Raw genomic sequence first — 23,991 nt, 5'->3', positions numbered from 1 at the left:
TTTATTTTATTTCACTTTTTTTGAAATGCAAGAGTTTTAAAATTCTTCAGTCACATATTTATACACAATTGGTTGTTTTTCTCCTCCAGGGGGTTAATCACATCCACAGTGTACATGGTTTGTTTGCTTTATTCCGTGGCAGCCTTATTTCTAAATCACCGGGTGGGGGATGTCTCATCGTGGCCTCCATCCTGGAAAAAAAGCCCCTGCACGATGTGCAGGATTCACGTTTGCCCAGGGTGCGGTGGCAGGTAAGAGCATTTCAACTTGAGGAATGAAAATATGTAAAAGCACAGAGAAGTGAAACAGCTGCTTGTTCCCCCGAACTGCTCACAGTTCACAAAGCCCTCAGTGTGACTGAAGCAATGTCAAGGTTAAGTCCTACTGTGGGGGTTGGGGGTGTCAGTCTGGAAGAGGGAGGGCTTTGTCCTTGGGAGTGGGGGAGGGAGCACATAACACAGGCATTTGACTTCCTGTCTGCAGGTCCCTGGTCTTGCTTTCATACTGCTTCCCGCAAGGTCTTTTCTTATTGCCATAACAAGTCATGTCAACTTACCAATCCTGGAGACACTTGCTGAAAGGACCCCAGCTTTGAAGAATGAACTCAGAAGGAACATGATTTCATTTCTCTCCAACTGTAGTCTTTCTCAAAAGTAGCCAGAATGGCTGAAGAGGAAGCCGGAGACGGAGGTAGGCAGCAGCCTGACTGCTAGGGCTTAAGACAACCTGCTAAGGGTTTGTACCTTAACTGGTAAGAGATGGGCAGTCAGCAAAAGGTGTCAGAGTCTGAGAGTAATACATACTTCCCCTCACACGTAAACATGTATGTGTATGTATAGATAGACACCCTGTATTTAGAGACATTAGATTCTCTGTAAATGTATCAAGTATATATATATATATATATATGTTTACAACAATTGCTCAGTTATTATACTCATATGCACATATAGTGTGTCTATACACATTCATATATATGTATATATACACAGTTTAGTATGTACATATAAAGAATATTATATATGCATGTGTGTGTGTGTGTGTGTGTGTGTGTATACAGAGAGAGAAAGAGAAACAAAGAAAGACAGGCAAACAGAGACAGATAAACAGAGATACTGGATGGATACCTACCCTAACTATTAATAGTGCTTACCACTGGGGGCTGAATTGTAAGGGGGCTTCCACTTCCTATTTGATATCCTGATATCCTAGTTGATATTATTTGAATTTGATACAAGAGCATACATTGATTTGGTAATACAAAAATCTCAAAAGCATAAATATTTAGGGAACAGTATGTAGATAGAGGCTAATAATGAATATTTTTTTTTAATGACTTGCCCATTGTTCTATGGAAATACAAGAGCTGTGGCCCTCTTGGCTGGCCAGAGGCCTGGGCTGCAGGAGGGTGGAAGTGGGGACAGGCTGGAGATCAGTCAGGACCCATTGCAGTAGACCCAGGAGAAAATGAGGTATAAATTATACGCACTCTTTCATTGCTGAGGTTTTGCTCCTACTCTTCTCCAAATGGGGAACTTGCTCCCTTACCCCACTTCTCCACCTACTGAGATTCTGTTCATCCTTCAAAGCTGAGTTAAAATGCTAGTTTCTCTGTAAAGCCTCTGCATTCCCAGCCCTTGGTAGAGTTACCTCCTTAGTGTTTCCGTGGCACTGTTTCTTCAAGTATGGCATTTCTTTCTGCCTTGTTCTAGCCCTAGGTTATTTATATATCCTAAACAGAGTGTAACAACTTTTTTTCTTAATGTTTATTTATTTTTGAGAGACACGCACACAGAGTGTGAGCTGGGGAGGGTCAGAGAAAGAGGGAGACACAGAAACCAAAGCAGGCTCCAGGCTCTGAGCTGTCAGCACACAGCCTGATGCGGGGCTCGAACCCACAAACTGTGAGATCATGACCTGAGCCAAAGTCGGCCCGCTTAACTGACTGAGCCACCCAGGCACCCCTAGACTGTAACAACTTTGAGGATAAGAGCCATTTCCTATCATTAAAATAAACAAAGAAACAAAAACTATGTAACAGTGCAAGGCTTTGCATGTCATAGATTCTCAATAAATGTTCATAGAATGAACATCATTTAAAAAATATATATTGAGGGGCTCCTGGGTGGCTCAGTCGGTTAAGCGCCCGACTTCGGCTCAGGTCATGATCTCGCAGTCTGTGAGTTCTAGCCCCGCGTCGGGCTCTGTGCTGACAGCTCACAGCCTGGAGCCTGTTCTGGATTCTGTGTCTCCCTTTCTCTCTGACCCTCCCCTGTTCATGCTCTGTCTCTCCCTGTCTCAAAAATAAATAAACGTTAAAAAAAATTTTTAAATATATATTGAGATAGAAACGTTTTGAAAGCTAGAATTTCTTTTTTTTTCTCTGTTTATGCCACTTACCATAAATCCTTTTCTCCTAATTTTATTACACTTAAATTAAAAAAAAAGATCATAATAACCATGCCTCTGAATAAAAGGTTATTTTCTTTTATTACACTTCTCCAGAAGTATAATTTAATGTTATACATATCAGCATCTGCTTCATACGATTTCAACCTCTTGGTCCATGAGAATCACCTAGAGAGTATTAAAAAAAAAAAAAAAAAGACTCAATTCCCCAGAGCCACTTCCCGGTATTTTGGTTCAGTTGGTCTGAGGTGGCCCTTTTTTAAAAGTTGGAGATATTAGCTTGTAGACAGGTTGAAATTTTCCAGATAATTTTGATTCAACTGGTCTGAGGTGGCCCTTATTTTAAATTTTTTTTTTTTAATGTTTACTTATTTTTGAGACAGAGAGAGACAAAGCATGAACAGGGGAGGGGCAGAGAGAGAGGGAGACACAGAATCAGAAGCAGGCTCCAGGCTCTGAGCCATCAGCCCAGAGCCCAACGCGGGGCTCGAACTCAGGGACCTGAGCTGAAGTCGGACGTGAGGTGGCCCTTATTTTAAACAGTAGGTGATGTTCGCTTATAGCCAGGTTGGAGTTTTACTGCTTTAGTTGATTGACTAATGCCCCAGGGTCATTTCTTGTGACATTTCTCTACCAGAGAGAGATCAAAGACTTCACATAGATTCACTTGAGATCATTCTCTGCCATCTGGCTGACTCCCTGGGTCCTCCTTATTTCCATCAAAATTCTAGAAATATTTTAACTTCCTTTCACTGCCCCCACACCACACACATAGCTCAGTAGCTTTATTCTTCACTTTTGCCCACTTTTTTCAAACTCCCTGATAATTCAACATATTATAATGAATTTTCGCTTTTTGTATTTATAGTTCACTATAAATGCCTTTTAAATAATTCTTCCAACTTTATTGTTTCATATTTTTTCTTTTTTTCTTTTTTTTTTTTTTTTTTTTTTTTAATTTTTTTTTCAAAGTTTATTTATTTTTGGGACAGAGAGACAGAGCATGAACGGGGGAGGGGCAGAGAGAGAGGGAGACACAGAATCGGAAACAGGCTCCAGGCTCTGAGCCATCAGCCCAGAGCCTGGCGCGGGGCTCGACCTCCCGGACCGCGAGATCGTGACCTGGCTGAAGTCGGACGCTTAACCGACTGCGCCACCCAGGCGCCCCTCTTTTTTTTTTTTTTCTTTAAAAAAATTTTTTTAAAGATTTTTATTTGTTTTGAGACAGAGAGAGACAGAGCATGAGCAGAGGAGGGGCAGAGAGAGAGGGAGACACAGAATCCAAAGCAAGCTCCAGGCTCTGAGCTGTCAGCACAGAGCCCCAGGCGGGTCTCAAACTCATGGACTGTGAGATCGTGACCAGAGCGGAAGTCAGACACTTAACAGACTGAGCCACCCAGGCACCCCTGTTTCATATTTTTTCAAAAATGTCCTAGGCATATTAAAACACATAGGTACATGTGTATTGCATATATGCAAGCCCACATAGACACATAGGTGAATGTGTCTCTCCCTATATTGTTCTGCTCCTTGCTTTTGTTTTTTTAAACTTGTCCTGGGATCTTTCAAACGTAAAGATGAGCATATAAGAAATGAACAGTTAATAAACAGTAGTGTACATTCAAGTGGCCAATAAATATATGAAAATATTCTCAATCTCATTGTAATTAGGAAAATGCACGTTCAAATGAGAGTGAAAATGAATTTTACATCAGTCAGCCTTAAACTTTAAAAGTCTGACAAGGGGAGTTATGAAGCAATGGAATACCAAAATGCTGCTGATTTGAGTGTAAGTTAGTACAACTACTTTGGAGAACAAGTTGGTAGGATCAAATGTATTAGTCAGCTATTGCCATAATAATGCTGTGTAAAAACAAAACAAAACAGATACACCAAAAGAACTCTTCAAGTCAGCAAAGATTTCTTAAATAGGACAGAAAAGAAAAAGAAATGAAAGAAAACTGATTTAAAAAACTCCAGGGGCGCCTGGGTGGCTCAGTCGGTTAAGCGGCCAACTTCGGCTCAGGTCATGGTCTCGCGGTCTGTGAGTTCAAGCCCCGCATCGGGCTCTGTGCTGACAGCTCAGAACCTGGAGCCTGTTTCAGATTCTGTGTCTCCCTCTCTCTCTGACCCTCCCCCGTTCATGCTCTGTCTCTCTCTGTCTCAAAAAAAAAAAAAAACATTAAAAAAAAATTTTTTAAACAAAAACAAAAAACAAAAAAAAACCACCTCCATCAACTCCTCGTTAGCACTATTAAAAGGGTGAAAAGGGAATCTACCGACTGGGAAATATAGTCTACAAAGGACTTGTATCCAGAACATATAAAGAACTCCTACAAATCAATAAGAAAAAGACAAAAACTTAAAATTAAAAATAGACCAAGATCTGAACAGTCACAAAAGAGAGTATTCAAAAGACCAATAAGCATATAAAAAGATATTGTTCATAAATAGGTTGAAAGTAAAAGGATGGAAAAAGACCTACCATACAAACAGAAAAAGAGAATTGGAGGGGCTAAACTCCTATCAAAGCTGACTTTAATATAAAAGTTTGTAGAGATAAACAGGGACATTCTGTAATAATAAAAGGGTCAGAAAGATGTAATAATTATATAGTTTATAGAGATATATTTACCTAAAACTGAGCCCCAAAAGACATGAAGCAAAACTTAACAGAATTGAATGGAGAAATAGATAATTCAGTGATAATAGTTGTACTTGAATGCTCAACTTGCTATAATGGATTGAGCAACTAGAAAGAAAGGCAGCAAGGAAATAGAATACTTTAACAACACTATTTACCAACTAGACCTCATAGAGGTATATAGAACAGTCGGCTGCACAACAGCAGAACATACATTTCCTTTTCTTTTTTTTTTTTTTAATGTTTATTTATTTTTGAGACAGAGAGAGATAGAGCATGAACAGGGGAGGGGCAGAGAGAGAGGAAGACACAGAATCGGAAGCAGGCTCCAGCTCTGAGCCATCAGCCCAGAGCCCGACACAGGGCTCGAACTCACAGACTGCGAGATCGTGACCTGAGCTGAAGTCAGACGCTTAACCGACTGAGCCACCCAGGCGCCCCCAGAACATACATTTTCTTAAGTACACATGGAACATTCTTGAGGATGGAATTTAATTGGAGGCCATAAAACAAATCGCAACAAAGTTTAAAAGACTGAAGTCATACAAGGTATGTGTTTGCTGATAACAGTGGAAGGAAATGAGAAATTAGTAAGAAAAAGATTTGGAAATTTTACATGTATGTGAAAATTAAGCAACGTGCTCCTAAATAACCAATGAGTCCAAGAAGAAATCCCAACAGAATTTAAAAAGTGCTTTGACGTGAATGCAAACAAAAATACAACATAGCAAAACTTATGGGAAACACCAAAAATAGTGCCGAGAGAGGGAAATCTATACCTGTAAACAGCTATATTAACAAAGAAGAATGATCTCAAATCCATTACCTAACCCCCCATTTAAAGAGATTAGAAACAGAAGAGTGCACTAAATCCAAAGCATTGACTAATGAAGTAAATAATAAATATTAGAGTGAAAACAAATGAAGCAGAGAAGAGAAAAACAATACAGAAGTTAAACAAAACCCCAAATTGTTTCTTTGAAAAGACCAACAAAATTGAAAAGCTTTTAAATAGACTGGCCAAGACAAAAAGAAAAGACTAAAGTTACCAAAATCAGGGGTAAAAAGGGGTCATTACTATTGACCTTACAGAAATCATAAGAGTATAAGGGCATACTATGAACAAATGCCTGTCAATAAATCAGATAATCTAGATGAAAAAGACAAATTCCTAAAAACACACAAACACTCAAACTGATTCAGGAAAAAAAAAAAAGATAATATATACACTAACAAGTACAGATTGAATTAGTAAACAAAAACTACCCACCAAAAAAAAAGCCCAATTACAAATAGCTTCACTGCTAAATTCTACCAAACATTTAAAGAATTAGTACAGGGGTGCTTGGCTCAGTTGGCTCAGCCTGGCTCAGTTGGTGGAGCATGTGACTCTTTATCTTGGGGTTGTGAGTTCAAGCCCCATGTTGGGTGTAGAAATGACGAAGGAAGGAAGGAAGGAAGGAAGGAAGGAAGGAGAAAGAAAGAAAGAAAGAAAGAGAAAAGGAAAGAGAGAAAGAGAGAGAGGGAGGGAGGAAAAGAGGAAGGAAGGAAGAAAAGAAAGGAAGAATGAATGAATTAGTATAAATCCTTCTCAAAGTCTACCAAAAAACAGGAGAGACAGTATCTCCTAACTCATTCTATAAGTTCAGTATAATCTGATAATAAAGACAGACATCACAAGAAAAGAAAACCATAGACCAATGTCACTTAATGAACATGGGTGCAAAAATCCTCTGCAAATACTGGAAAACTGAATCCTATATCATATAAAAAGGATTATACACCATGACCAAACGGGATTTATCCCTGAGAATGCAAGGTTGGTTCAACATATGAAATCAATGAATGTAATACATCATATTACTAGACTAAAGGAAAACCACAGGATCCTCTAAATAGAGAAACAACACTTGACAAAATCCAACACATTTTCACGGTAAAAACGCTCAACAAAATAGGAAAGAAGGAAACTTCCTCAGCCTGATAAAGATCATCCGTGAAAAACCCATTGCTAAAATCATACTTACTGGTAAAAGACTGAAAACTTTTTCCCTAAGATCAGAAACAAAGACAAAGATGTCTGTTCTCATCACTTCTTTATAACATTGTACTGGAGGTTCTGGCCAAGCAATTACGCAAAAACAAGCAAACAAAAAAAAAGAACCAAGACAGGAAAAGGGGAAGTGAAACGCCTTCTATTACCGAACCCCAAGTTTGCCCTGCCACTCAAAAGACCAATACTCAAGAGACAAGTTTTTTTTTTTTTTTTAATTTTTTTTTTCAAAGTTTATTTATTTTTGGGACAGAGAGAGACAGAGCATGAACGGGGGAGGGGCAGAGAGAGAGGGAGACACAGAATCGGAAACAGGCTCCAGGCTCTGAGCCATCAGCCCAGAGCCTGACGCGGGGCTCGAACTCCCGGACCGCGAGATCGTGACCTGGCTGAAGTCGGACGCTTAACCGACTGCGCCACCCAGGCGCCCCAAGAGACAAGTTTTGATTGGAAAGTAATTTGAACTTTATTCAGGAGGCCAGCCACCTGGGGAGAAGGCAGACGCTTGTCCAAAAACCAGCTCCAGGGTTTCTGCCTGGCCCAGGAGGTTTTAAAGGGATTTGGGGTAATTGGCAAAGGGAATGCAGTGGCCTGCGACATGTCCTGATCATGTGCAGCCTCCGTGATGCCAGCTACAAACGTTATCTCAGGGCTCAGGGGTTGTGCCAAGGGGTCCAGTTCCTGTTTTGTGATGTGCAGGAGTGCTCTGATCTTTCCTCAAAGGAGGGCAAGGTCTACAGATACACAAAGGGAGGTTAGTGAAATTATTTGTGTGACCTAAAACAGCAAAGCATTTTGGTAAAAATTTGCTAGGCTAATCAGAAAGCTGAGGTGGCTTCAGACCGGCTTGCTGGCCTCTGCAGCCTGGGAACCTTCCAGTCCTTCGCTCCCCAAGTCCTGTGGTCTGTCTGCCGTGGATCCAGGGACTTAGGTCAGCACCTAAGGAGTGCGTTAGCCTGAAGCAAGTTAATCCTCGAGACCAGTTGGAATGCAATTAACACTTCTATTTGCAGATGACATGATTTTGTACAGAGCAAACCCTAACGAATCCACCAAAAATCTATTAAAGCTGATAAATTATTTCAAGGAGCAAGATACAGGATTACTATATGAAAACCAATTGAATTTCTATACATTAGCAATAAACAGTCTGAAAATTAAGAAACCAATTTCATGTGTAGCAGCATCAGAAAGAAAAAAATGGGAATAAATTTAACTGAGGAAGCACAAGACTTGCAGACTGTGACAACAATGCATTCTTGAACAAATAGCAAAGAGGATCTAAGGAATGAAAAGACATGCGGTGTTTATATATTGGAAGACATGATATTGTTAAGATGACAACAATGTGCGAATTAGATTCTGTAGATTCAATGCGATCTGTACAAGAATCCAACTGCCTTTTGTGCAGAAACGGACAAGCTGTTCCTAAAATTCATATAGAAGTGCCAAACGATTCTGAAATGGTTGGTGTCCATCTACAAGAGAAGGGGAAAATAAATCTTGGCATTTTTATACAATGGGATAGTACACGGAAATAAAAAAAAGCTACTTCAACACTCAGCAACATAGTTGACTGTCACACACGTAAGGCTGAGCCAAAGAAGCCAGACACAAAAAAGCTCAAATATAAGTATACTAAGTTCTATTGGCATGAAATTCACAAACAGGCAAAACTGTGATGTCAGATGTCAGAAGATGGGTTACCATTAGGGAGTGGTATTGACTGGTAGGGGGAATGAAGCAGCGTGCTGATGTGTTGGTAGTGGTGATTGATTTGGGTGGTAGTTATCTGGTTGTCTACATATTAAAAATTCATTGAGGGGCGCCTGGGTGGTTCAGTCGGTTAAGCGCCTGACCCTCGATTTCTGCTCAGGTCATGATCTCACGGTTGGTGAGTTGGAGCCCCACTTTGGGCACTATGCCGACGGCTCTGAGCCGGCTTGGGATTCTCTCTTTCTCCCTCTCTCTCTGCCCTTCCCCACTTGTACTTTCTCTCTCTCAAAATAAATAAGTAAACTTAAAAAAAATAATAATTGAACTATAACCTTAATATTAGAGACCTTGTGCACCTCCCTGTAAGTGTTAGATCTTAAAATAACATAGAAAAATCAGAAGTTTAAATCCCTTCACTTTGTGTGACACCTGGTTGGCTCAGTTGGTGGAGCATGTGACTCTTGATCTCAAGGTTTTGAGTTCGAGCCCCGCCTTGGGTGCAAGAGAATACCTAAAAATAAATCCTTTAAATCCCTTCACTCTGCCATACGTGTATGATGCTCTTTGTCTCATCCCAGTTTCTCTATTGTGTTAGTTAATCTCACCATCTATACAGAGTTTTGATAAAGACCGTAGCTATGGTGCTTTTTTAAAATGTGGATTCTTTAGCCCCATTCTAGATCTCCTGGATTGAAATCTGTAAGGGAGAGACTTGGGACAATGCATTTTTAGCAGAGAAGCTGGAGAGGCACTGCAATAGGGAAACACGAGGGAGTCTGCACCACACTGAAGGCCTGGGTCCACCCCATCCCCCACCCCGTCTCTAATCAGTTCCTCTGTAGCATTTTCAAACCAAGGCCAGGCAGAAAAATTGAGAGACATTGTGTATTGTTTCTGCCTTGATGTGGGGGGAAGCAGAAGACTGACTGTCTGTCCTCTAAGCCTTGGCAGGACATGCCTTTTGCTGCTGTCGGATGTGTTTTTGTTCGGGTTCAAAGTTCCATCCCGTTTTGCTCCCTTGCAATATAAAGGAATTCAAGTGATTTGCTGAATTCTTTTTTTCCTCCCTAATCATCTTGGTTGAGCTGGAGTATTCAGAGTTTCACAGGTTTTTGTTTGTTTTGATTTTGGGGTTTTGAAGTTGGAGTAAAGGAGTCTTCCTTTTATGTTTTTCTTTTCCTTTTTTTAAAAATTTTTTTTTAAATGTTTATTTTTGAGAGAGAGATTGACAGCATGAGTGGGGAAAAGGCAGAGAGAGAGGGAGACACAGAATCCAAAGTAGGCTCCAGGCTCTGAGCTGTTGGTACAGAGCCTGACAAGGGGCTCGAACTCACAAACCTTAAGATCATGAACTGAGCCAAAGTGGAATGCTTAACCCACTGAGCCACCCAGGTGCCCCTAGCTTTGTGCTTTTCTTAATTACAGTATCTAAGGCTTCCATATGCAAATCTTTACTTGGACAGCATTTTATGTTCCACCATTATCTGTAGGACAGAATTTAGCTGTGAATCGAGTCCCTTGTGCAGTCCCTGACGTGAAGAAAGCTGGTCAGTAATGTTGCCACCTCCTACTTTCTAATATTTTTCGAAATCAGTAAAAGAAGCTCGTGGTGGGGGTGTTGAATAGGTGTGTAGGAAAGTGAATGGGGGTGGGGGTGAGATTATAATGCCTCTATCTTTATTTTTTATTATTATTTTTTTTAATGTTTATTTTTGAGAGAGAGAGAGAGTGAGTGGATAGGGGGCAAAGAAAGAGGGAGACACAGGATCTGAAGCAGGTTTCAGGCTCCCAGCTGTCAGCACAGAGCTGGACGCGGGGCTCGAACTCACGAACCGTGAGATCATGACCTGAGCCAAAGTCAGATGCTTAACCAACTGAGCCACCCAGGCGCCCCAATGCCTCTATCTTTAGTAAACACAAATGTAAGCATTGTATACGTTTTAGTTAGTAGGGTGTTTGCATAACAATGTTCTCAGAGTGTGGACCCTGCCACCAAAACCCAAAATAATGGGCTGGAAATTGATTTTCATTTAAAATGAGTTATGTCTTCTTATGGAGCTCCATAAAGGGCGATCCCAAATTATCCTGGATCTGCTTGCCAGTGTTCATGATCCTTCACCTAATAGAGTTAGGATCACCTCACTGTTGAAAAACACTTTGTTTCATTCAAAAAAGGTTCTGCTTCAGGATAGACAAGTTAGAAAAAGGCACCCCTCCTTCTGGCTGTTGAAGCCTAGAGTTAGGAGGCTTGGCTTGGCACACAGAACCCCAGCAGGGTTTCAGCCTTTTCTTGGGCCGTCTGTGGTGTGTGGCCTTGTACAGGGCCCAGCTGTGTGTGGAGCCAGTGAAACAATGACAGTATTGCATGCATTCCCAGAAACTCTCTCTCTCTCTTTCTCTCTCTTTTTTTTTTTTTAATTTTTTGAAGTTTATTTTTGAGAGAGAGAGAAACAGACAGACAGAGTGCGAGCGGGGTAGGGGCACAGAAAAGAGGGAGACACAGAATCCAAAGCAGGCTCCAGGCTCTGAGCTGTCAGCACAGAGCCTGACACGGGGCTCGAACCCACGAACTGTGAGATCATGACCTGAGCCGAAGTTGGACCCTCAACCTACTGAGCCACCCAGGGGCCCCTCCCAGAACCTCTCTTTATCCACATATTGATTCTGCTAGGGCAGTGGACAAGGATTGAAGTATAGGGACTCATTTATTGTGAGACTGATGGGGCAGAGACCTTTACCCTGTTACGCAGGAAGAGAACCTTCTCAGTCTCTTTTGGAGTTGTCCCTCTTTTTTGATTGTGGACACGTTGGCCCTGAGAACTGCGGAAACTCTGGGCACCTACAACTCCATCTAAACCTCTGCACTAGGAGAGCTGACTGAACTCCAGCATGGCTTCCAGCAGTCCCAGGCCCTGGGATGATCTGGCCCTGCTTCAGTTCCTGTCTGGAAAAGCTCACAGCTGCCAAGAGAGTTACTGTTTGTTCCAGCCAACACCTGATCAAATGCCCTTGACCTCCCTTTCTTAGAGCATTAAAAAAACAAAACAAAACAAAACAAAACAAAACAAACAACTTCCAGTTGTAAATTCTTCCTCTGTCCCTTTGAGATGTGCATGTATCTCCTACAACCCCCAGAGTGCCTTTTCCAAAAACTTGAAAGCCATTTCTTTGAAATGTAATAATCCAGTTAATAGGACCTCTGTCTTCCAGGCTCTGTGGGAAGTAGAAGCCTAGCTTGGATAAATTCCAGTTCACAGACACAGATGACTGAATCACGTTGACACTAACCAATATTCTTGCCCACTTTTTGTAACTTTTCACTTCTCCGGCTCTGATCAACATCCCCCTGCTCCTCCGCCCTCCTCCCTCATTCTGTGATTGAACCACGGTGAGTTGGTTTCTTGGTGAGTTACAGATGGAGACCACCCCAAGTGGAGTTTTAAACCAAAGGAAACTTTATTTGCAGGAACTGAGATCATGGGGAATAACTTTGAAAGCCATGACTCCCTGAGCAGGGATGGATGGGTTCCTTTAATTTACAGTTTAGGATGAATATTCAGAAAGGGGAGCTTTGTCATCGTTTGGAAAGGTGGGCTGATGGTTGCTCGGGCATCCTTAGAAAATGTGCCTATACATGCATCCTCTGTTAATGAAGCTCGTGCTCCTCCTAGGGCAGAGAATTTAATGTTCTAGAGAAGCAAGGTAACTGTCAGACAAAGGGAAGGGGCTATGGGCACACACTGAGAGTTGGTATAAACTGGATGGGGTCTTGGGCTCCTTATCTACAGTTAGGAATGGAGGGCTCTGCTTACTTCTGAAAAGCACTTCGAGTTTTACCATTGATTTACTGTCTCTGATATGGGTGGGCTATTTCCTGGCCTCAAAGAGCCCGTTTTTGCATTCCCTTTGTTCCCTTAAAATCCTAACTAGCGAGGTTTTTGCATTTCTTTGTAGTTCTGATACCTCCTAGGAAGTTCCACAAGTAGTGTTCTAGGGCGCGTAGAGTGGGTGAGGCACAGATCTTGGAAAATAGCTGGCGGCCTAAGATGATTTGTCAAGGGTTACAAAATCTATGTCTGGTCTTTCTTTTTCTGGGGGCCACTAACTCTTTCTGCTTACAGTTCTCTTTTCAAAAGGTTCAGTCACCTCTGCACAAATCAGAATTGAAGTCAGCTCTTTTCCCCGACCACGATGGTTACTGAATAACATTTGTCTTTACTCGCTTTAACCAGTGTGTGGTTTTATCTTTGATAGTTCTTTAACTGGCCCTTATCCGGTTCTTTCTATGAAAGTAATATAACTTGCTGTAACTTAATATTCTAGCACTCATATTTTTCCATGTTGCTATCTAGTTTCCATAAATATAGTACTTCTTGTTTTTTTGAAAAGTTTTATTTATTTAAGTAATCTCCACACCCGACGCGGTGCTGGAATTCACAACCTGGAGATCAAGAGTTGCATTCTCTTCTGACTCAGCTGGGCAGGTGCCGCCTATAAATATAATACTTAATCACTGCACAGTATGGGTTATGTGCTATAAATTTCTTAACCAAAAACCTAATGGATTTTTTATTATAAAAGGACTATGTGGGGGCGCCTGGGTGGCGCAGTCGGTTAAAGCGTCCGACTTCAGCCAGGTCACGATCTCGCGGTCCGGGAGTTCGAGCCCCGCGTCAGGCTCTGGGGCTGATGGCTCAGAGCCTGGAGCCTGTTTCCGATTCTGTGTCTCCCTCTCTCTCTGCCCCTCCCCCGTTCATGCTCTGTCTCTCTCTGTCCCCAAAATAAATAAACGTTGAAAAAAAAATTAAAAAAAAAAGGACTATGTGTTCATCATGGAAAATGAAAAAACTATAAACAAAATATAAATATATTTATAAAATATAAATATAAACAAAATATAAATCTCCTCTCCAGTAATCCTACTACCCTGTTTTGCCTCTTTCTAATCCATTTTCTAACTTTTGCTGTTAACATTTATGTCTTTATGGCCTATATATTCTCTGAATATATGTCTTTATGGCCTATATATTCTCTGAATATATCCATATGATTAAGCATAATATTAAAAGCAAAAGTGGGATCTTTTTAAACAGATGTGTTTTCTACTTAGTTATTTCCTGATGTTATTAAATATTGTTCATAAATGCAATTTATTTTATTTTATTTTCAGAAATGTAATTAAAAAATGACACAACATTGCATTTTTGGTACATTGGATGTGCGAACATTTATTTCGCAACTTCTTGGTGGACTTTCCTGCCCTTTCTCTACCACCAGTATTTCCCTATTACAAACAATATTGAAATAGTCCTATAAGCAAATCTTTGTGCTCATCCTTAATTAGTTCCTTTGGATAAATTCTGAAGGGAGCATTTAACTCCACTGAAGATCAGCTCCTTTTTCTTTTGGCTTCTATAACACCACAATTTCCCTTTCCTCTCTTGTCACAGCTCTGCTTCCCATGTAGGATCTTCTTATGAAGATTTAGATCGTCTAAATCCTATTAGATTTTGACTGGGCATGTGTTTTTTTTCTCCCATTCTTCCTCAGCAAGCTCATTCATTCCATGGTTTCCATAACCCTTCCTGTGCTGATGGCTTTCCATCTGTAACTTCAGTCTAGATATGTCCTCTGAGCTGTAGTTCCTAAAGATCTATTTCATATGTCTCCACTTGGATATCTCACAGCACATAACAAACATAGCCAAGGGGGGCCTGAGCGGCTCAGTCTGTTGAGTGTCTGACTCTTGATTTTGGCTTGAATCACGATCCCAGAGTCTGGAATCAAGTCCCGTGTCAGGCTTCATGCTGAGGACGGAGCCTGCTTATGATTCTCTTTCTCTCTTCCTTTGCCTCTCTCCCCTGCTCAAGCGCTCTCTGTTTCTAAAACAAACAAGCAAACAAAAACAAAACAAAACAAAAAAAACCTCAACATAGCCAAAATGGACATAATGATTTTTACCTCCCAAATCCTTATTCTCCAGTGATTCCTATTTTGGTGAGCAGCACCAGCATCCACCCAATGGTTCAAGCCGAAAACCTGGTGATCTTGTCTTCTCTATTACATGGCACATTTTGCCAAGTCATGTTGACTCTACTTCTCACCTTTAAGCTTTAGAATTCATTTACTTCTCTTCATCCTCACGGTGGGCTCGAGACCAGACTGTCATCAGTCTGTATCAGTTCCATAAGTGCCTCTTTGCCTCCAGTCTTCTCTTCGACTCATTTTTCACATTGCTGCCTAAGAAAATTTGCTAACATGCAAGTGTGGTCATGTCAGTCTGAAATTTAAACTCTTCAAATGTCTCTCCATTGCCTTTGGGATTGAGTCCACGCTCTTTATCATGGCTGGCCAGGACTTTTTAAAAGAATAACTGGTCCTGCCTGTTTCTCCAGCCTCATTTCTTGACACTCTACACTCTGCTAAAAGCCTTGGCTGTCTTCTCAGTTCAGCCAGTAAGCCATTGTTCTACAGGCCATATGCACGTTTCTAATTGGCTCTGCCTGTCCCATTCATTGCACTACCACATCACAGAGTCCATCTGGAGCAGTGCCTGACATAATAGACATTTTAAAACACATGTGTTGAGTCAATAAATGTATAAATATTGGGTGAGAGGATGTTAATGCAAATATTTTCTAGAAGCTGGATATATGCTAATTGAGAAGAGGTATAGTTAAGTCTGTAGTCTAATGTCTAAGTCTAGAGTAATTGAGAACAATCGTCAATTTCCTGCTTCAGCACCTTGGGTCAATTTCCATATCTCTTGGGGCACCTGGGTGGCTCAGTCAGTTAAGCATGGGACTTGGGCTCAGGTCATGATCTCATGGTTTGTGAGTTCGAGCCCCGCATCGGGCTCTGTGCTGGCATCTCAGAGCCTGGAGCCTGCTTAGGATTCTGTGTCTCCCTCTCTCTCTGCCTCTCCCCCATTTGTGCTCTGTATCTCTCTCTCTCTCTCTCTCTCTCTCTCTCTCTCTCTCAAAATTAAGAAAACATTAAAAAAAAAATTCCATACCTCCCTAACCCTGTTTCCTCATCTTTGAAATGAAGATATAGTATCTACCTCAAATAGATAGTGTGAGGATTAAGCAAGACAACTAAGGTAAAATGCTTAGTACTGCAAGGGAGGAAAACTTTTCCTTTCTTCCCTTTAAGTCTTTGGTTGCTCTAATAATTAAATTGACATAAAACAGATTAAAAGGAGAAATAATTACATACTTACAGGTGCCCCACTAACACATGAGAGACTCTTTGACAGGCAACTGAGGTTCATATGCCATCCTGAGCTACAGAGAAGGGGATAGAAGTCCGGCATTTCACACGGGAGAAAGATCATTCATAGGGAGATGGGAAGAGCCAATATTTGGTAAACAAATGTATGCCATGCCATGAGGAGGAGTCTTATGTTAAAAAAAAAAAAAGGTTAATTTTGGTAATAGCGCTCTTCCTGGTATAGGCTTTCTATCTAAAATTTTAGAGCAGTTAAAGGGAAGGTAAAAAGTTCTTTCTGAGTCTGTTGGGCCTTGATTGTCTTTAGCTCCAAATAATCTTCATGCCAAAGTGGCACATTCTGGGGTGGACTGCTCTGAATCCCATCAGTACAATATCTGGCATACAAGTGTTTAATAAATGTAATCCAACAATAATGACAATGGAGATTATGATACATTGCCTCCAGATGGGTGTTCCCTTTTGCATGCCAACCTATTACACGATTTAGCTGTTTCAATAAGCCTTCCCAGTTCCTATTAACAATTAAAAATAATCCCTCTTATTGCCTGCAATAAGAAAGGCAAACATTTTGCATTTCTGTGATTAGCAACAGTATACCTATTATTAGACATTCATGGTATTTATACATTTTGGCTTTCTTAAGAAAAGAAATGCTTCAGGGGAGCCTGCCTGGCTCACTTGGGGGAGCATGTAACTCTTGATCTTCGTATTGTGAGTTTGGGCCCCATGTAGGGTATAGAGATTACCAAAAAAAAAATAATAATAATAAATTAAAAAAAAAAGGCTGGGTCACCCGGGTGGCTCAGTCCATTAAGCTCCCACTCTTGATCTCACATTTCATGACATCGAGCCCTGCATCGGGCTCTGTGCTGAGAGCACAAAGTCTGCTTGAGATTCGCTTTCCCTCTCTCTGCCCCTCCCCTGCTTGCATGCGCGCGCGCATGCGCGCACACACACACAGTGTCTCTCTCTCTCTCTCTCTCTCAAAATAAATAAATAAACTTTAAAGAAATAAATTTTTTAAAAAGGGTAAAAAATGCTTCAATGACATCTTCGTGAACATAACTTTTTTTTCTTCCTAAAAGTTTCCTTCAGATAGATTTCCAAGAGTAGTGTTATGGTAACACATTTACATTTTCAGAAGTTTTGATATGTATCGCCAGGTTGCTTTCTGTAAAGTACAGACAAGTTCTAATTTTATGATCCCTCCCTAAATCCTGATTCTTCCACTTGTTTTTCATTAAAAATGAAAACACAATTATACTTTTCTGTATATCCTTTATGTATACGGCACGGTGATCACTTTGGCCAGTAACTTGTTTCTAGATGACTCTTATCATTTCTAGACAGCCATTTGTCATCCTTTCTCATAGTGATATTAGAGACTTACTGAGGTCATGTGTGAAATGTGTTAAAAATAAAATGTACTACCTGGTTAAATATGATATTCTTTTCATAGTCAAAACTGAGGTGGTTTTTTTTTCACCAAGTACTAGGGGAGGTAAGTCACTGATTTCTCCAGAATGCAGTTACTTAATAGAGCAGCAAAATCAAAGAATAATATCTCTATAGTATAGCATATATACTATAGAAGAATGTTCCTTTATTTTTTTTTCCAACTATATCAAGGACTTTGGTTTAGGTTTAACTTTGACTTTTGGTTAGGGTTGCATCTGTTGGCAAGTAACAGAAGACTGGAGGTAGGTGGTGTGGAATTGGTGTGGCAGCTCCAGAATGTCATCATTGTCCCAGGTTCCTATCTCTTGGCTGGGGTATAGTTACACGCGGATTTCATTCCCTTGGTCAGCTCATGGCTTCAAGATGGCTGCTCTGATCCCAGACATAAGTCTTCCTCCCGAGCAGGAAGAAGAAAAAAGCACAAATGGCAAAAGGCAAAGGGATATCTGAATCTTTTTTTTTTATCAGAAAAATAAAGCTTTCTTGAAAGCTATACTGAACAATCTTTTGTTTACATTCCATTGGCCACAGTAACTGTATAACTATCCCAGTTGCAGGAGGAATCTGGGGAGGAAAATAGTTTTAGTTGGACACATTTCCACCCTGAACAACATAGGGGCTGTGAGAGAAAAGCGGAGGGAATGGATATTAACTAGGCAAATTGGCAGTATCGGCCATCGATGTAAATATGTATATAATTTTTCATTAGTAATATGAAAAATACCACGTGTTATTTCCCTTAAACCCAAATTGAACTTACCAAATACTCTGTGATTAAACTTCTGTTTCACATTAGACCAAAGCAAACTAGAAAAAACAAGTGTAACTGGACTTCTCAAACCTGTCATTTCTCTTGTTCTTCAGGTTCTTTCCACCTGCCTCCCTCAACACTGCGCATAGTATCACTCAGGAATTTGACCTCTGCAGACAGTAGTAGTGCCTGACAAAGAAAACCCCATCAAAGTGCTGCATTTAATCCTGAAAGCATTCCTGTGACATATTTCATAAGCCAGAGAAAGAAACAAAGCATTCTACGGTATGGAGTCCTATTTTTTTCTAGTCCAAGGAGGAAGGATTGCTTCCTCATTTCGCCTTTGCCATGGCTGACATTATCAGCCAACTAGTTAATCCATTGGCTAACATTTTAGATCTGGAAGTCCCTGGGCTGCTTCATTCATTAAAACTTTCCTACTGTGATTTTAGGAATTTAAAACATATATACTCTATATATTAGATCCTGGTTCTACACATTTAAGTCTAATGGAGGGTCAGCGATGGTAGTAAATCTCTTCTGGGGAATCGTATTTCTTCCATAGACTAAGTAAATATAAATATAAATAAAACTTATAATTACTCTCTGGAACCTAAAAAAAATAAACACTTGGGGGGTGCCTGGGTGGCTCAGTCGGTTGGGCGTCCGACTTTGGCTCAGGTCATGATCTCACAGTTCGTGGGTTCAAGCCCCGCATCAGGCTCTGTGCTGACCGCTTGCTCAGAGCCTGGAGCCTGCTTCAGATTCTGTGTCTCCTTCTCTCTCTGCCCCTCCCCTGCTCACGCTTTGTCTTACTCTGTCAAAAATAAAATAAAAATGTAAAAAAATAAAAATTAAAAAAAAAAAACAAACTTGGAGAGCAATTACCCTTGAAAGATGCAGAACAGTTTTAAAAAAAAAAAATTTTTTTTTAACATTTATTTATTTTTGAGACAGAGAGAGAGAGAGAGCATGAACAGGGGAGGGTCAGAGAAAGAGGGAGACACAGAATCTGAAACAGGCTCCAGGCTCTGAGCTGTCAGCACAGAGCCGGACGCGGGGCTCGAACCTACGGACCGCGAGATCATGACCTGAGCCAAAGTCGGACCCTTAACCGACTGAGCCACCCAGGCGCCCCCAGAACGGTTTTTAAAAAATATTTTTGCCTTTCAAAAACTAACAGAGGATACAGTTTTGTTTAACACATATGAGGAAGTCTTACAAGTTTTCTAACTAAGGGTTTAATTTTCTCTTCATGTCCAGGAAAATACCACTAGATCTAAGAAATAATTTAAACATGAAGGCAATGAGAATTTGGTATGTTTTAGGGCTTCAAAAGCAAAATCCAATCATATGGCATAGGATTTTGTGCACATAAAAGGTGGTATAGAATACTGGTTAAGGAAGTGTACTACTGAGCCATACTGCCAGAATTATTAGCTGTGTGACCACGGGCTAATTACTGAGCTTCTCTGTGTGCCTCAGTCTTTTGTAGGTTAAATGGGGACAATATTAGTATGTACTTCAAAGGATGAGTGTGAGAAATAAATGAGTTAATTTCCACAAAGAAGTTAGTAGAATGAGTACCTGGGCATTTGTTAGCAGTCAAAAACATCAGCCATTATTTTAGCCATTAGGAACTCCTCTTTTCCAGTGCTAGGACTCTTCTCTTGTAAGCAACCTCCAAAATCCAGTTGTGGCAATCTTCTCTTAATATAGTTCCACCCTTGGGTCGCCTGGCTGGCTGAGTCAGAAGAGGCTGTGACTCTTGATCTCTGGGTCATGAGTTCAAGCCCCACATTGGGTGTATGAGATTACTTAAAAAAAAAAAAAAGGTCCATTCCCCTTTGAACATGTACTAAAAATGCAATGGAAACTCTTAGCATGTTTCCTTCTGCTTGTAACTTAACAAAATAATAATCAGAGCAAGCATATGCAATAACAAAAACCAAAGCAATAATCCTTTTATTCTCTACAAAACTATGTATGTATGTATGTATGTATGTATGTATGTATTTCTAAATATTTACTTACTTTGGGGAGACCGCAAGTGGGGGATGGACAGAGAGAGGGGAACAGAGGATCCAAAGCAGGCTCTGTGCTGACAGCACAGAGCCCAATGTGGGGCTCGCACCCAGGAACCATGAGATCATGACCTGAGCCCAAGTTAGACAGACGCTCAACTGACTGTGCCACCCAGGGGCCCCTTTACAAAACTTTTTAGACCAAAGCCTCAAATATATTTCAAAATGTTTTGGTAGTCATTCACAGCAAAAAGTGATAAAGGCTCACTTTTTAGTTCTTTGCCCATTAATTGCTCATGGATGCCCAAGACACAGACAAGGTAACAAACAAGGTAACAGACAAGCAAGATTTAATGAATCATGGCCAAAGAAGTAAGTAAATGATTTTTTTTTTCTTAAACACCCAAGGCCACATAATGTTGCAAGTAGAGAAAAGAGAATGAAGTCAGAGTGTCCTCACAGAACACTCCTCACATAAGTAGGAGACAGAACTTCTTCAGTGGTTCTCTGAAGGTAGGATCCTTGCCATAGGAAGACAGCTGGGTTTAGCTGTCTGGATGGGGTCACTGGACTCTTTTATAGGGCTGGGTGGGTATAGTTCTGATGCCCACCAGAGTGGCCAGACATTTGGGAGACAAGCCTTTCAAGCACAAGTACTCACCCACAAAACTTATAGCTAAAACTCAATACGCCCATGATTCAAACATTCAGAACAAGTTGTTTTGCCTAGCTTTGTACTGGGGCTTACAGCTTCAACAACTGTAGCCTCTGGTAGCAAAAAGAAGAATATCTTCCCAAAGTGGCAATTGTTTGGGATTACCCTGGAGAGTCCTACTTCCGTACAGCTCTAAAAATAGAAATTCAAAGGTTTTATAACTCCATTCATTTAACATTTGCTACGCATAAAAACCGAACTATTCAAAATTCCTGCTCAATTAGGTCTAGTTTGTTAAGGTCCACTAAAAATGGTAAATATTTGGCATGTAACATTTAAGATTTCTGCTAAATGTTACAAATTAAACATAGTAGATGTGACCTTATTTTTAAGAGCAACTCGAGGCAGAAAAGCCTATCCAATTAAAAAAAAATTTGAATCTAGTATGTCTCTATCAACAAGTCTTCTCTGAAGTATTTATTGACCTTGTTGATCACTATTAAATTTGTGAAAGACTGGTATTGTGATTGCTAAGTATTTTTGAGGAGTGAAAAACAATTTGAAATTTACTGGATGAGCTGAAAACAATGCCACAGATCTTGGATGTTTAAGTTTATTTTCCAGAGTTTATGTATAAAAAGAGGTCTTAAAATTACATAGAATAGTGATCCTCAATACATTTCTTAAACATATTTAAACTATGGCATGCATTACTTTTAAGAAATCTACCACGCTTTAAATACTTGAGAGCATATCTTTCTTTCGTGGGAGTGTAATTAGCAAAAGGGCCCTGAAGTGAGTTAGGAGCGGGAAGAGGAAGAAAGGAGGGTGGGGCCGTCATCCTTCTGGGTCTGGGCTAGTTTGCTTGTCCTACATTCTGAAAGAGAAAAGGTCAACGCAGGAAATTTAGTGATTCCTTATTATCTTAAGATGGAAGTCATGGCTCTTGGACTCGTCCAGACTGTGCATGGAGAGCTCAACTTCCTTTTCCCTTGCATCCTCCTAGGTAGCAGTGGGTTTAGGAAGGAGGTGGCGGGGCGCAGGCCCACGGCCCTCGCCCGCGCTCCCTGCATCCGAGTCCAGAGGCCGGGATGTCTTGGTTCACCCAGTATACATTCTGGGAGGGCCCGCGCCATTGCCAGACTGGAGGAGATCTCCGCTGGCGTGTGCAAACGGGATTCTGCGAATGTTGACATTAAAGGAATACGCAAATTCAGCGTCGTAGTCCCCGCAGCTTACCCGCACCTATTTTTATATCTAAGCCAAGGTCACTCTTTAATACCGGGCCACAGCCCTGAGCTGGGGCGTCGCGCCCTGCCTTGTGACGGCGGCCCAGGCGGGCCGAGCGGGCGCCAGGGGCGAGGCGGGGGCCGCGCGGCGCCCCCCGGCTGGCCCGGCCGGCACCTGCCCGGAGGCCGTCTGAAGGCCGGGTCCGGAGGGAGGCAGGGCGGCGTCCCCGGCGCCGAGGAGGGGCCGCGCGGCGCGGGCGGGGGGATTCGCGGTGGGCGCGGGCGCTGCGCGGCAGCAAAGGCTGGAGGCGCTGCGGCGCCAGTGCGTCACGCCGGCGGAGGGCACGGTGGGCTGCGGCCGACCCGCCGACTAGGAGCCGGGCGTCCGGGGCGAGGGGGAGGCGGCCGTACCCGCCCTGGCAGCCGCGAGCGACGCGGCCCGGGACCGGCCGGGGGTCGCCAGCGAGCCGCCGGCTCCATTCATTCCCGCGGCTCCGCCTCCTTTCCCGGGCTCCGGTGGCTCCGGAGGCGCGTCCGAGGTGAGTGCGCTGTCCGTCCCGGGCGGGGGCCGCGGACTGAGGCCGAGGCTGCCGCGCCCGACCCCGCGCCCCGCCGGCTCCGGCCCCGCGCCCCCGCGGGCGGCGACGCGGGCCGCCGGCTGCGGGCCGCCTTGTGGACTCGGCCGCGGCGCAGGCCCACGCCGGCCTCCCGGGCCCCGGGCGCGCGTCCAGCTGCCGGCGGCCGGCCGCGTCCCCCGAGGGGCGTGTGGCGCGTCCCCAGGTGCGCGGGCCTCCGCGTCAGCGCCACCATTTTGTGTGAGGGAATGCCGCCTTCCTCCTTGGCTGGCCTGGGATCGGCTTCGGCTCCCCGGCTGCTGCGTGCCGAGCCCCCTCCCCTCCCACTGCGCCCCACCTGGAGCCTGGCCGCGCTCGCCCGTTGCCCTGGCTCGGTGGAAAGCGGACCTGGTGAGGCGGCGCGCCGAGGCGTTTAGGCTCGGGTTCAGCCACGCAGGTGGCCTCCGGAGATGCTCTGCCCACCTCCCTTGCATTTAACCTCTGGAACAGATCCTGTATAGATTCTCTTCGAGAATGAAGGGCATCGTAATTTTGTTCTAATTCTTAGCCGCCCATTGTGCAGTTTTTCGAGGCCTGTGCCCCAGGAGATCGGTGGGTGAAGCATCGAGCCCTGGGTTGTTTATGCCTCGGGGATCTGGATTGCATTTACTCCTATTATTGTCCTTTGGGAGAAATGATGAAACCTCTGACTCGATTCTGGAAACTGGTGTGGGTATCTTAGGTTATTTTAGAATATTAGAGTAGATTCTAAAATAACCACCTGATGAAGGCCCCCTTCCCCCTTGGAGAGATCCTTTGGAAACATCAATTAAAATGCTGAAGTGTGAGGATTTTTGAGGGGGTTGGGGCTGAGCGAGCAGGTTACTCAGAGACTACGGGAAGGAAAAGTTGTAATTGTATTCAGAACTGTTAGGCACTTTGTCATTTTCAAGGTTCCTCAGAATTTGGTAATTTTTGTTTTGATTTATCTTCTGGCAAATGTGCTTGAGTACCTAGTGGATTATACTTGTGCCGTTTGTATTTTATCAGTGCATCACAGACAGGGATTAAAACCTGGCATGGTGGCTGTTGCATAATACACACGTTTGGGCCTCGGAGGGAAATCACCAAAATAGATCTGTACCATGTATTATTATATGCTTGCATTGGCAGATTGATAGCATGTAAGGTGTACCGGATATCTTTGCAAACTATAGCTTGTTTTTCTCCTACAGGAGAAAAGATTTTTCTGGTCTGCGGACCAG

At 42.4% G+C, this 23,991-nt stretch overlaps 1 protein-coding gene across 8 annotated transcripts in view; it reads left to right on the top strand.

Annotated features, from left to right (window-relative positions):
- Positions 1-206: 206 nt before the first annotated feature.
- The window catches only part of FAM169A (family with sequence similarity 169 member A), a 96,964-nt gene continuing 73,179 nt past the window's right edge, over positions 207-23,991 (top strand). The window contains exons 1-3 of one of the 8 annotated variants that reach the window (XM_047877117.1): positions 207-251; positions 484-690; positions 18,378-18,549. The gene's annotated coding sequence lies outside the window, so the exon portion shown is untranslated. Of the gene's footprint in view, positions 252-475; positions 691-18,377; positions 18,550-22,518; positions 22,712-22,825; positions 22,953-22,982; positions 23,138-23,163; positions 23,339-23,410; positions 23,456-23,991 lie in introns of those variants that run through there. The other 7 variants (XM_047877143.1, XM_047877124.1, XM_047877134.1 and 4 more) reach the window with 7 other exon arrangements.

This window comes from Prionailurus viverrinus, chromosome A1, assembly GCF_022837055.1.
Source record: "Prionailurus viverrinus isolate Anna chromosome A1, UM_Priviv_1.0, whole genome shotgun sequence".
Classification (NCBI taxonomy): Eukaryota; Metazoa; Chordata; class Mammalia; order Carnivora; family Felidae; genus Prionailurus; species Prionailurus viverrinus.
The sequence above is the reverse complement of the archived record's forward strand: the minus strand, read 5'-3'. Positions and strand labels throughout refer to the sequence as shown.